At 36.9% G+C, this 9,342-nt stretch overlaps 1 protein-coding gene across 7 annotated transcripts in view; it reads left to right on the top strand.

Annotated features, from left to right (window-relative positions):
- Window positions 1-105: 105 nt before the first annotated feature.
- Window positions 106-9,342, top strand: part of LOC136031651 (uncharacterized) — a 238,092-nt gene continuing 228,855 nt past the window's right edge. For 4 of the 7 annotated variants that reach the window (XR_010618551.1, XM_065711311.1, XM_065711305.1 and 1 more), the window contains exons 1-2: window positions 106-226; window positions 316-343. The gene's annotated coding sequence lies outside the window, so the exon portion shown is untranslated. Of the gene's footprint in view, window positions 267-315; window positions 344-9,342 lie in introns of all 7 variants that reach the window. The other 3 variants (XM_065711310.1, XM_065711306.1, XM_065711309.1) reach the window with 3 other exon arrangements.

The following is a 9,342-nucleotide window of genomic DNA, read 5'->3' as shown; positions in this document are numbered from 1 at the left end:
ATTTTTATATTTGGCTTAAGATTAACATTTAATTTGCAAAAACTAATCTGCTTCATTTTGTATCAATGTAGCAAAATTCAATTAACATTTTTTCCGAATTATGACATAGCCAGCGCTAATTTTTAAATGCTTGGAATGTGATTTATTTCCACTCAGTCAAATAGCCTGACTTGTGGAGCAAAGTTTACCAGAAGTGTGATTGGAAAATAAGGATTTCCTATCGTCTCAGTTTCTATATTTAAGCTTTATTGGTGCATTTTTCTCAAGTAAGATATTAGCCTATTTTGCCTATCAGTTTTCAACAAGTTGGCTATATAAGCTTTATTGGTGCATTTTTTCTCAAGTAAGATATTAGCCTATTTTGCCTATCAGTTTTCAACAAGTTGGCTACCCTAGACTAGCCTATTATGGTTTGATAGATTCGTTTGTGTAGCCAAAATATATGATACCATCAAGAGAAATTCTTTCTAATAACTTTCCTCTTCTACAACTAGGCTTGATTTACTCATTTTGCAAGACTGATCAGGTAGCCTATTTACCTTAAAGTACCATTGTCCTGCAAAATAGGGAATAATCCTATAGTGCTACTGGTCAGTAATGATGGAGAGCCACTGAATGAAATGCATCCCGATTTTTCTTCCATAGTTTAATGGACTAATTCTTGTCATTGGCAATATTAAAGGTATCAAAAGAGGGAGCATTGACACATTTCACCAATAAATTTACAGCCTATGCTAGGTGTTGAATTTGCAGCTTTCAACAAAGTCTAGTCAGGCTAAAATAAAATTGAGTACTTTTAAAAATGCCTTTTTAAGTGTTTTTGTGTTGTTTTTTAGTATGCATCATTGGCAGTTCAAATTTGTTTAGATTTTGTGCAATTTGTGGATATTAGCAAATAACTCACTTTATTGTTTGTTAGGTATTTGATTTTAATTCTTTAAATTTTTTGTCTTTAATTGAATTTTATTTAATTTTGTGGTGGCTTTCTTGTGGGTTTTGTTGTGATTCTGCACTTGTTTTTTGGTTTTTGTTTTGTTCTTGATCATATTAGTTTGTTTGCACTGAAGAAGAGAGGTGGTTCTTCTCTCAAAATATTTAAATTCTGTGTTTTCTTCAGTATTTTTATTTGGCCTTTAAAAACCCCATTTTTCATTGTTTCCTTTCTTTATTTTTTTTTTGTTTTTCAATAATTGCTTCTTAGGGATATTACATTTTGAGCCCTGAAAAGGCTAAACAGGTTCAAAACAGCCCATAGTAACCAAAAGTTTAAAAATGTATATATAAAAGAACTGGCTAATGAGAAAGAGTCATCATTTGCAGCTAATTTAGGTATGGTAATTATTATTTTCATTATTTAGGCTATGATAGCAAAATGTTATTATGAAAACAAATTTACAGACATTTTTAAAAAGAGTAAAAACCCTCAGAAATGACAGGTTTTGCTATGACATCATCTGAAGGGATTTAGGCTCTTATGAAAAATTCCTAGAAATTTGTTTTCAAAATATTGTTTTACAATTAACTCTAAGGAAAATAATAATAGCTATTTTTGAATCAGCTACAAATTGCAATTTCTCTCACTAGACATTTTTTTTGGTAGAAATGTGTTGTTTAACTTTTGGTGATTATGGATTGCTTAATTTTTTGGTGCTCCATTAAGGGTCCTCAGAAAATCAATTTGTTGAATAATGAAAGAGTATTAAAAAGGCATTTAGTAATGTGTTCACTTTCATCCTATCTAAATTGTGCTGAAAACTACAAATTTACTGGCTAGCCTAATCTCACTAGGCCATAATCTCTATGGTATAGATGATCAATTATAGTTAGATGCTTTTGGTAACAGTATAGGTGATTCGACCTTCTGAAGAAAACACTATAATATAAAGTAGAGTATAAGTCTACAGTTAGAATGACTAAAAAAAACACCTATACAATCCTAAAAACAAATATAAAAAATACTAATATAAATCATTCCTAAAAGTAATTCTCTTTATTTTACCCTCATCCCCCTTAATGTGCAAATATATAGTCTAGCCCAAATTATGTACTCCCCTTGCATTTTTCTGTTTCTTGATTTTGTTGATGTTCATGTTAGATCTGTTTGAGTAAAAGAGTGATGTAATAAAAAAAGGGAAATGTGTAGCATATGTATATAATTTTGGTTATATATTTGCACATTAAGGGGAGGGGGAGGGTGCTGGTGGTTTTGCTTGTAAAATGAAGTGCTTTTAGGAATGATGTAAACAAGTATTTTAATATTTTTTGAATTTGTAGTATTTACTTTATAGTAGATTTATTACTTTGGGTTGCATCTTCTAGTGACTAAGGTTATAAGAAACTGTAGATGTCAACAGAAAGTGTTGGCAAAAGTTTTTTTGTATAGTTTATAGATTATCACTTCATATGAATATACAGAAAGGTTGAGCATCAGAAACACTTCATCAGCAAGGAATGTTGGAGGCCTAGACCCTGGTTGATGCTTCTTGCTCATCATGCTGTATCTTTCATGGCTTGTTGTTCCAGTCATGGTCAACACTGATCTTAAAGCTGTCTACTGATTTGGAAGATGCTTTGATAAGTTTTCCTCTATAGCCCCCTTATATCATTTTGAGGAGCTTTTGGTATAATTCTAGATGAGATCTTTGTCTATCTTGAAAAAGGTGGATCAATCTATCAAGGATAGACAAAGAACCAAAAGTATATGCTTAGAGAAACAAGGTGTTTTCAAGCTTTTATATTCTTCTTCCTGACTTCTCAAAGGTATAGGCATTGTAAATATACCAAACACCCAAAATGACATTTACAGGCTACAGGATTGGACAGAAGAATGGCTTCTACAATTTAAAATGACAAAATGTTTTATTTTACCCTGGTCCTAACAACCCAATTGATACCTACTCAGTTTATAATTCTATCACTAAAACATTGGAGTGTCTAGAAAATAGGGAGGAAGAAAGACACCTTTGTGTCACAACAGCCATATACAGCATGTTGTTTTCTGGGGTAAATTCTATTTTTGACCTATTGAAACAGGATGTTAGTAGTCAAGAGGCACCAGCATTCATAAAATTATACAAAGCCCTGTTTAGACCCTAGATTAATTTTACTGTATACCTTGCTGGTCCCTCTTATTGGTAAGATTTAAGGCTTATTGAAAATGGTGTGATGGGTGGATTGGATTCATGCAAGGACTGCACAAAACAACTTAAGCTGCCTATTCTTGTCTGCTGAAGCATGCTGTAGAATTCTTTGGTTTATAATTCATTTAAAACTCAAGCACCTAGGACAGAAGCATAATATAAATACAAGCAAGTACATAGCAAAGCACAAGCACAAGTGTATAAGTACATGAAAGTGGATTAGTTCACAATGCTGTATCTCCCTTCCATCATTTCAAAATGTCTGCTTACATATCCAGCCTTAAGGGTGGTCTATTTTGGCATGTTGTCATGATGCTTGGTAGGGAGAAGGATGGCCTACCTTTTCCTCCTTGAGTTGAGAGATTTCTTGGTGGAGTTTTGATATTTGCAGGGTTTGGTTTTGGTGATTTGGCTGAGGGGGTGATGAAGGTATAGCTACTTTCATCCCATTTTATGGGTAGGATCCTGATTGTGTCATTGACTAGGGTAAAGGGACACTTGAAGATATGGACTCTGTTTTATTGTAGTTTGAAATTGTCTTCTGTCTCCACTACATGTATTATTGGGGGTTTTCATGATGGGATATGATTTTGATTTTGTCGAGGGTTGTTCATTTTCTTCTGGACATGAGCTTGGTTGTTTGGTTAGTGGTTTTGTGGACTTATCAGGATAGGATTTCTGTGTTTCCTATTCCTTTGACCTGTGTTGTTGAAAGGTATGGATGGGGATAGTTTTAGGTATCAGCTGAAGATGTGTTGATGGTTGGACAGACCACAGCTGGTAACTCATTAGGAGTTGGGTGTGTGAGGCATGACCATCAACTGGGCTGTTTCTATATTATAGAAGTGCTTTAAGTGGGTCACCACCACTTTCCGTTGCTTTTGTTTGTATCTGTTTGCCAGTTTGTACTGATTTTTCCTCCAGATCATCTGATCTTTGATAGGTTGTATTGGAGGTTTTCAGACTGATTGCTCATACTTATACAAATCCTCTGAACACCCAAGGGAAAAGCTGAGAACCATTGTCTAAAATTATCAGCTGAGGGATTACAAAATGTGCAAAGTTAGCTTTCAGTTTGCCAATGATTGCAGCTGATGTCTGACTTGGTAGTTTATCTTTTTCAAAATATCTGCTGAAATAGTCAGCAGTTATGAGATAACAGGTTTTGTTCCACTCAAATAGGTCAACGTTGGTATGCTGTCATAGTATTTAGGGTACCTGGATACTAATCAATGGCTCCTTTTGATTCTTTATTGAAAATTTTGCACATGCTTCACATTTTTGGACAAAGGTCTTGATGTCTGGATTCATTCCTGATCAATACACAATCATTCTGGCATGCTGTTTGTTTTTTTCTATCCCCAGGTATGCTGAGTGAAGCTGGTGAAGTATTTTCGTTCTGAGAAGATGGGATACAACAATTCTTTGGCCTTCTAGAGCTAGCCCATCAAAGATTGCTAACTTATATCTGGTTTTACAGAGTGGGATAGCTTCTGTTGGTCATGATCAGGATATGATAGGCTATCCTTTGTGTATGGGTTCCACGAGGGTCTTAAGTTGAGCATCTTTCTCTGTCTAATGGTGAATCTCCTCTAGTTTAGAGGTACTTACTGGCAGAGATTTTACCACTGCCTGCACATAGACTTCAATTTCATTTTGCATTTGGACATCTGTATCTGGCAAGTGAATCCAAGAAAATGCATCAGGTACTGGAATATCTGATCTAGGATTGTAGTGTACTTCTTGGTCTTATGGCTGGATCTGGATCATCATTTGCTGCAATCATGTTGGTGCATTGTGGATTGCACATGACAGGGTGATTTCTAGTGGGCATTATTCTGTTATGATGATTTTGTGCCTATAGAATAGTGATGAAAGTGTTTGCACCCAAACATGATTGTTTTGAGATCTTTTTCCACCTGTAAATACTTCTGTTCTGCCTTGCTAGGGGCTCTTGATGCAAAACCTACTATCTTTCCATTTGAAGATAACTGGGCTCCAAGTCCATGGTTTGAAGCATCAATCTTGAACTTAACTGTTTTGCATCCTTGGTCAAAGAATGCTAGATTTTCTGATATAGAGCTCTTGATCTCTCTCTTGAAGGATTTGTGATTAACTTCCCAACTGAATTTAATGGCTTTAGTGTGATCTCTCAGTGGCTAATTTTTGGAGGATAGGTTGGGTATGTACATTGATTGGAAGTTGAGTGTTTCTAACAATGTCTGTAGCTCTTCTCTTGACTGGGGATTTACCTTAAGAGTTGATAATACATGACACATACCTGAATACATACACTTGACTAGTGGTTTAATATTGCTGATTTGAGTTCTTCCCAGTTATACTTCCATTCTTTTATTGACCATTCGTTGTCAAAATGGTTCTTAAAGCTGTCTGTGGTTTGGGCAGCAATGGTATCTGGCAGTGATTCGTTCCAGAGGTTGGTAAGAAAATGGGCGCGTTGCCGCTTCGAGGAGAAACGCCTTGATAACTGCAAGTTATGTTCCCTTGTATGAGAGTCCTGAGACGCCAGAGGAAGAAGATTGGGAACTGCCTTTGAATTAATAAGTTTATGAACCAGAATGGCATCTGAAGAAGATTGGGAACTGCCATTCAATTAATAAGTTTATGAACCAGAATGGCATCACCCCATCTTCTTCTATAAATCAGAGTTGCGAGTTTCAGCTTGCATAGCCTTGTAGGGTAAGGGAGCTTTTGCAGCCCACTCACCATCTTAGTGGCTCTTCTCTGGACATCTTCAAGAATTTTAACTTCTTTTTTGAAAAAGGGGGATGAAAGGACCATGCCTGTCTCAAGCCTTGGCTGAACAAGTCCTTTATACAAAAGGTTCAGAATTTTAGGAGAACGGGAGGAAATTGTTCTTTTTATGAGCCTTAGTGATGAGCTAGCTGAAGCTGCTGCCTTCTTTGCATGAGTGCTAAATTTAAGATGACTGTCAACAATTACTCCTAGGTCACGCTCTTCCAACACTAGAGAAAGGAGCTAACCGTAAAGAGAGTAAGTTGTATTGATATTCTTGTGCCCAAAGTGTAAAACATGACATTTTGACACATTGGAAGTGAGTAGCCAAGATTTCGCCCACACGCTAAGGAGATCAAGGTCTTTTTGAAGTTAGGAAGTATCCTCAAGAGGGCTAGCTGGACCAATTACCGTGGAATCATCAGAATATAGCGTCATCCTGCTTTTAAGCGCTACAGGAGCATCCTTTATGAATATATTGAACATGGTGGGGCCAAGAACACTACCCTGTGGAACCCCACTGATAATATTCTGAGAGGAGGAGAGAATAGCATTGTCATTTGCATCAAACAGTCTTACATGCTGAACACAATTCCTCAAGAAGTCCAGAATCTATTTAAGAATTTTTTCCTCCAAACCAATAGATTGAAGCTTAAGCTCAAGTCTCCTAAGACAAACTTTGTTGATTGCTTTTGAAAAATCAAGAAGGATAATTTCAACAGGGATTCCCAGCTCCAGTAGTTTTGTAATATAGTCATATGACTCGAGCAGATTAGTGTCAACTGATCTGTTGCATTGGAAACCATGTTGAAAGCTGTTGAGAAGATGTTTCTGATCAAGATGCTTAATAACTGCTTTATTGACAATACGTTCAAGAAGCCTAACAACAACAGAGGTAATACTAATAGGCCAGTAATTTTCCACAGAATCTTTCCTTCCCTTTTTGTGAATGGGGGTAATATGTGCCACTTTCCACTCTGCAGGAAGCTTTGAGTTATCAAGAGATAGTCTGATGAGCTTTGAAAGTGGGCATACTATTTCTGTTCTGCACTCATGCAAGAGACGGGGTGGAGGCCATATGGCCCTGCAGATATATTTACATCCAATAAAGCTAGCTTTTTCAAAACAGACTCCTCAGTTGGCTAAAGAGGTGGCATTGGTTGAGTAACAGTATGTGAGGGGGGAGCCAGGAGCTAACTAGTAGTTTCTGATGTGAAAGCTGATGCAAACTAGTTTTTTACGATCTCGGCTATAATAGCTGGGTCTGAAACTGTCTGACCATGATGGGTCAAATCAGGGACAGAGTGCCTATTTCGACATTTAGCAGAAGCATACTGCCAAAACAGCTTGGGATTATTTTTTATATTTTCAGCTAACCTTTTTTCATGACTCTTCTTCAGTTGTTTGATGGAATTGGTAGCCTCATTCTGTGCCTGTTGATACTTCTGATAGTTTGCAGCTGTTTTCTTTTTTTTAAAGTGTTTCCAGGTTTGATTCTTCCTATTCAGTAGTTTGCTAGTTAGAAAAGTCGTGAAGGGTAGTGTTTTTGCCTGTCTCCTCCAAAATGTTCTAGTGTGAGCTTTTCAAAAACTAGCAATACAGCTTTGAATTTCTGCCAAGATTCTTCAATATCTGAAGTGAATATGGTATCCCAATCAAAGTCAGCAAGTCTCTCAGAGATACGCCTGTGATCAATAACTTTGTGTTGTTTAGGAAGAGGTTGAGTAGTAGACAAGTGCAATTCTGTGAGGATAGCAGAATGATCACTGTTACCAATAGGAGTAAGAAATTCATTTTTAGTCAACAAATCTGGATTATTAAGAATAACTAGGTCCAGTATGTTGGATGCTTGACCATCTCTGTACCATGTAGGTTGATCAATGGTTTGGAACAGTGAATGTTCAGACAGACAAGTAAGAAATGGAGATTCCTGTTCTTTGGCTGAAAATCCAGAACCATCAACCCAATCATAATTGGGAAGATAGAAGTCTCCAAGAATCACCATATGTTGGTTGCAAGAGTCTTTGATAATATCAGAAATGATATTAGCAAGATACTGTTCAGATTCAAGGCGAGAGGGAGTGTTAGGAGTACAATAAACTACTCCAACCGCCATTGTAGAGTTACCACACTGCAGTCTAACCCAGACATTCTCAACCCAAACACAGCAATGGAAAAAGGAATCAAAGTGCTTACCTTGAAACTGCTTTTTACATATATTCCAACACCTAATTTGGTATGTCTTTTATGGCCCTGATCTTTTCTGGGTGTAGCTTTATCCAGTCCTTGCTAATAATATGTCTAAAATAATTGTCCTTGGCAAATTTGCATTTTATACTCTTGTAACAGACTCCTTTTTCTCTGGCTCTTCTAAGAGTGGCTTCAAGCCTTTGGTTGTGCTCTTTGTGGTTTCTCCCATATACTAGAATATCATCCACAAGTATGTATTCTAATACCCTCTAATGCTTCAATTGCTTCTTCCATTTTCCTCTTGAACTCATCTTGCACAGACACCAGAGCAAAGGGGTATCTCTTCCATCAGTATTGTTCACCTTTGTTTTTTCGTGGCTGTGCATGTCATTGGTGGATGATGGAATATTTGTGGCTTCATCTTCAATAGTGTTGATAGCCTTACTTTTACATACTTTTGCAAAGTGGTCTTGTTTTTTTTTGCACTTGGCACACCTTTTTCCTTTTGTAGGGCACACATGCTGGGGTGAGTAGTTTCCACTGCAGAAGTAGCACTCTGTCTTCTTCTGTGGGGAGCTGAATCTATTTTGTGAAATAGCATTGTTTTATTTCCTTATGTTCAACAGTTTTAAGCCGTGCTTGGGTTGACTCATGAGCTCTGGATATGTTGACAGCTTGGGCTAGTGTAAGGCTGTCACCAGTGGCTAATAGTTTTTCATGTAGTTTAAGCTTTCTGACTCCACACTATTTTGTCTTTTACCATTTCACTTTCACTGGTGTATCAGTATGGTTTAACTAGGATCTTAAGCTCTGTTATGTATTTGTCAATATTTTCAGCATCCTTATAGTCTTTCTTCTGAAATATATAGCAAGAGAATACTTGGTTCTTTTTGGGGCGGCATTGTCTCTGAACTTGTTCAGGTAGTCCTTGATGCTGTCTTTTTCAGCAGCTCAAAGGTGCTAAAGATCTCTTTGCCCTGTGCACCAACCAATATTAGGAGGTACATGCATTTTACTGTCTCAGGCTTTTCAGAAAGGGCCTTCACACATGAGCACTGCTTGGCTTTCAAGCGCAGTCAAATCTGAATCGAGATTCTCAGCTTTCCAATTGATTGATGGGTGGGTGATATCCATGACTTTTGCCGCCATGTAGAACTTTTTGGTTTATAATTTATTTAAAACCCAAACACCTAGAATAAAAGCATAATATAAGCACACACAAGCAACTAAAGCACAACCAAATAGCAAAGCATAA

Source organism: Artemia franciscana, chromosome 10 (assembly GCF_032884065.1).
Source record: "Artemia franciscana chromosome 10, ASM3288406v1, whole genome shotgun sequence".
Lineage (NCBI taxonomy): Eukaryota > Metazoa > Arthropoda > Branchiopoda > Anostraca > Artemiidae > Artemia > Artemia franciscana.
The sequence above is the reverse complement of the archived record's forward strand: the minus strand, read 5'-3'. Positions and strand labels throughout refer to the sequence as shown.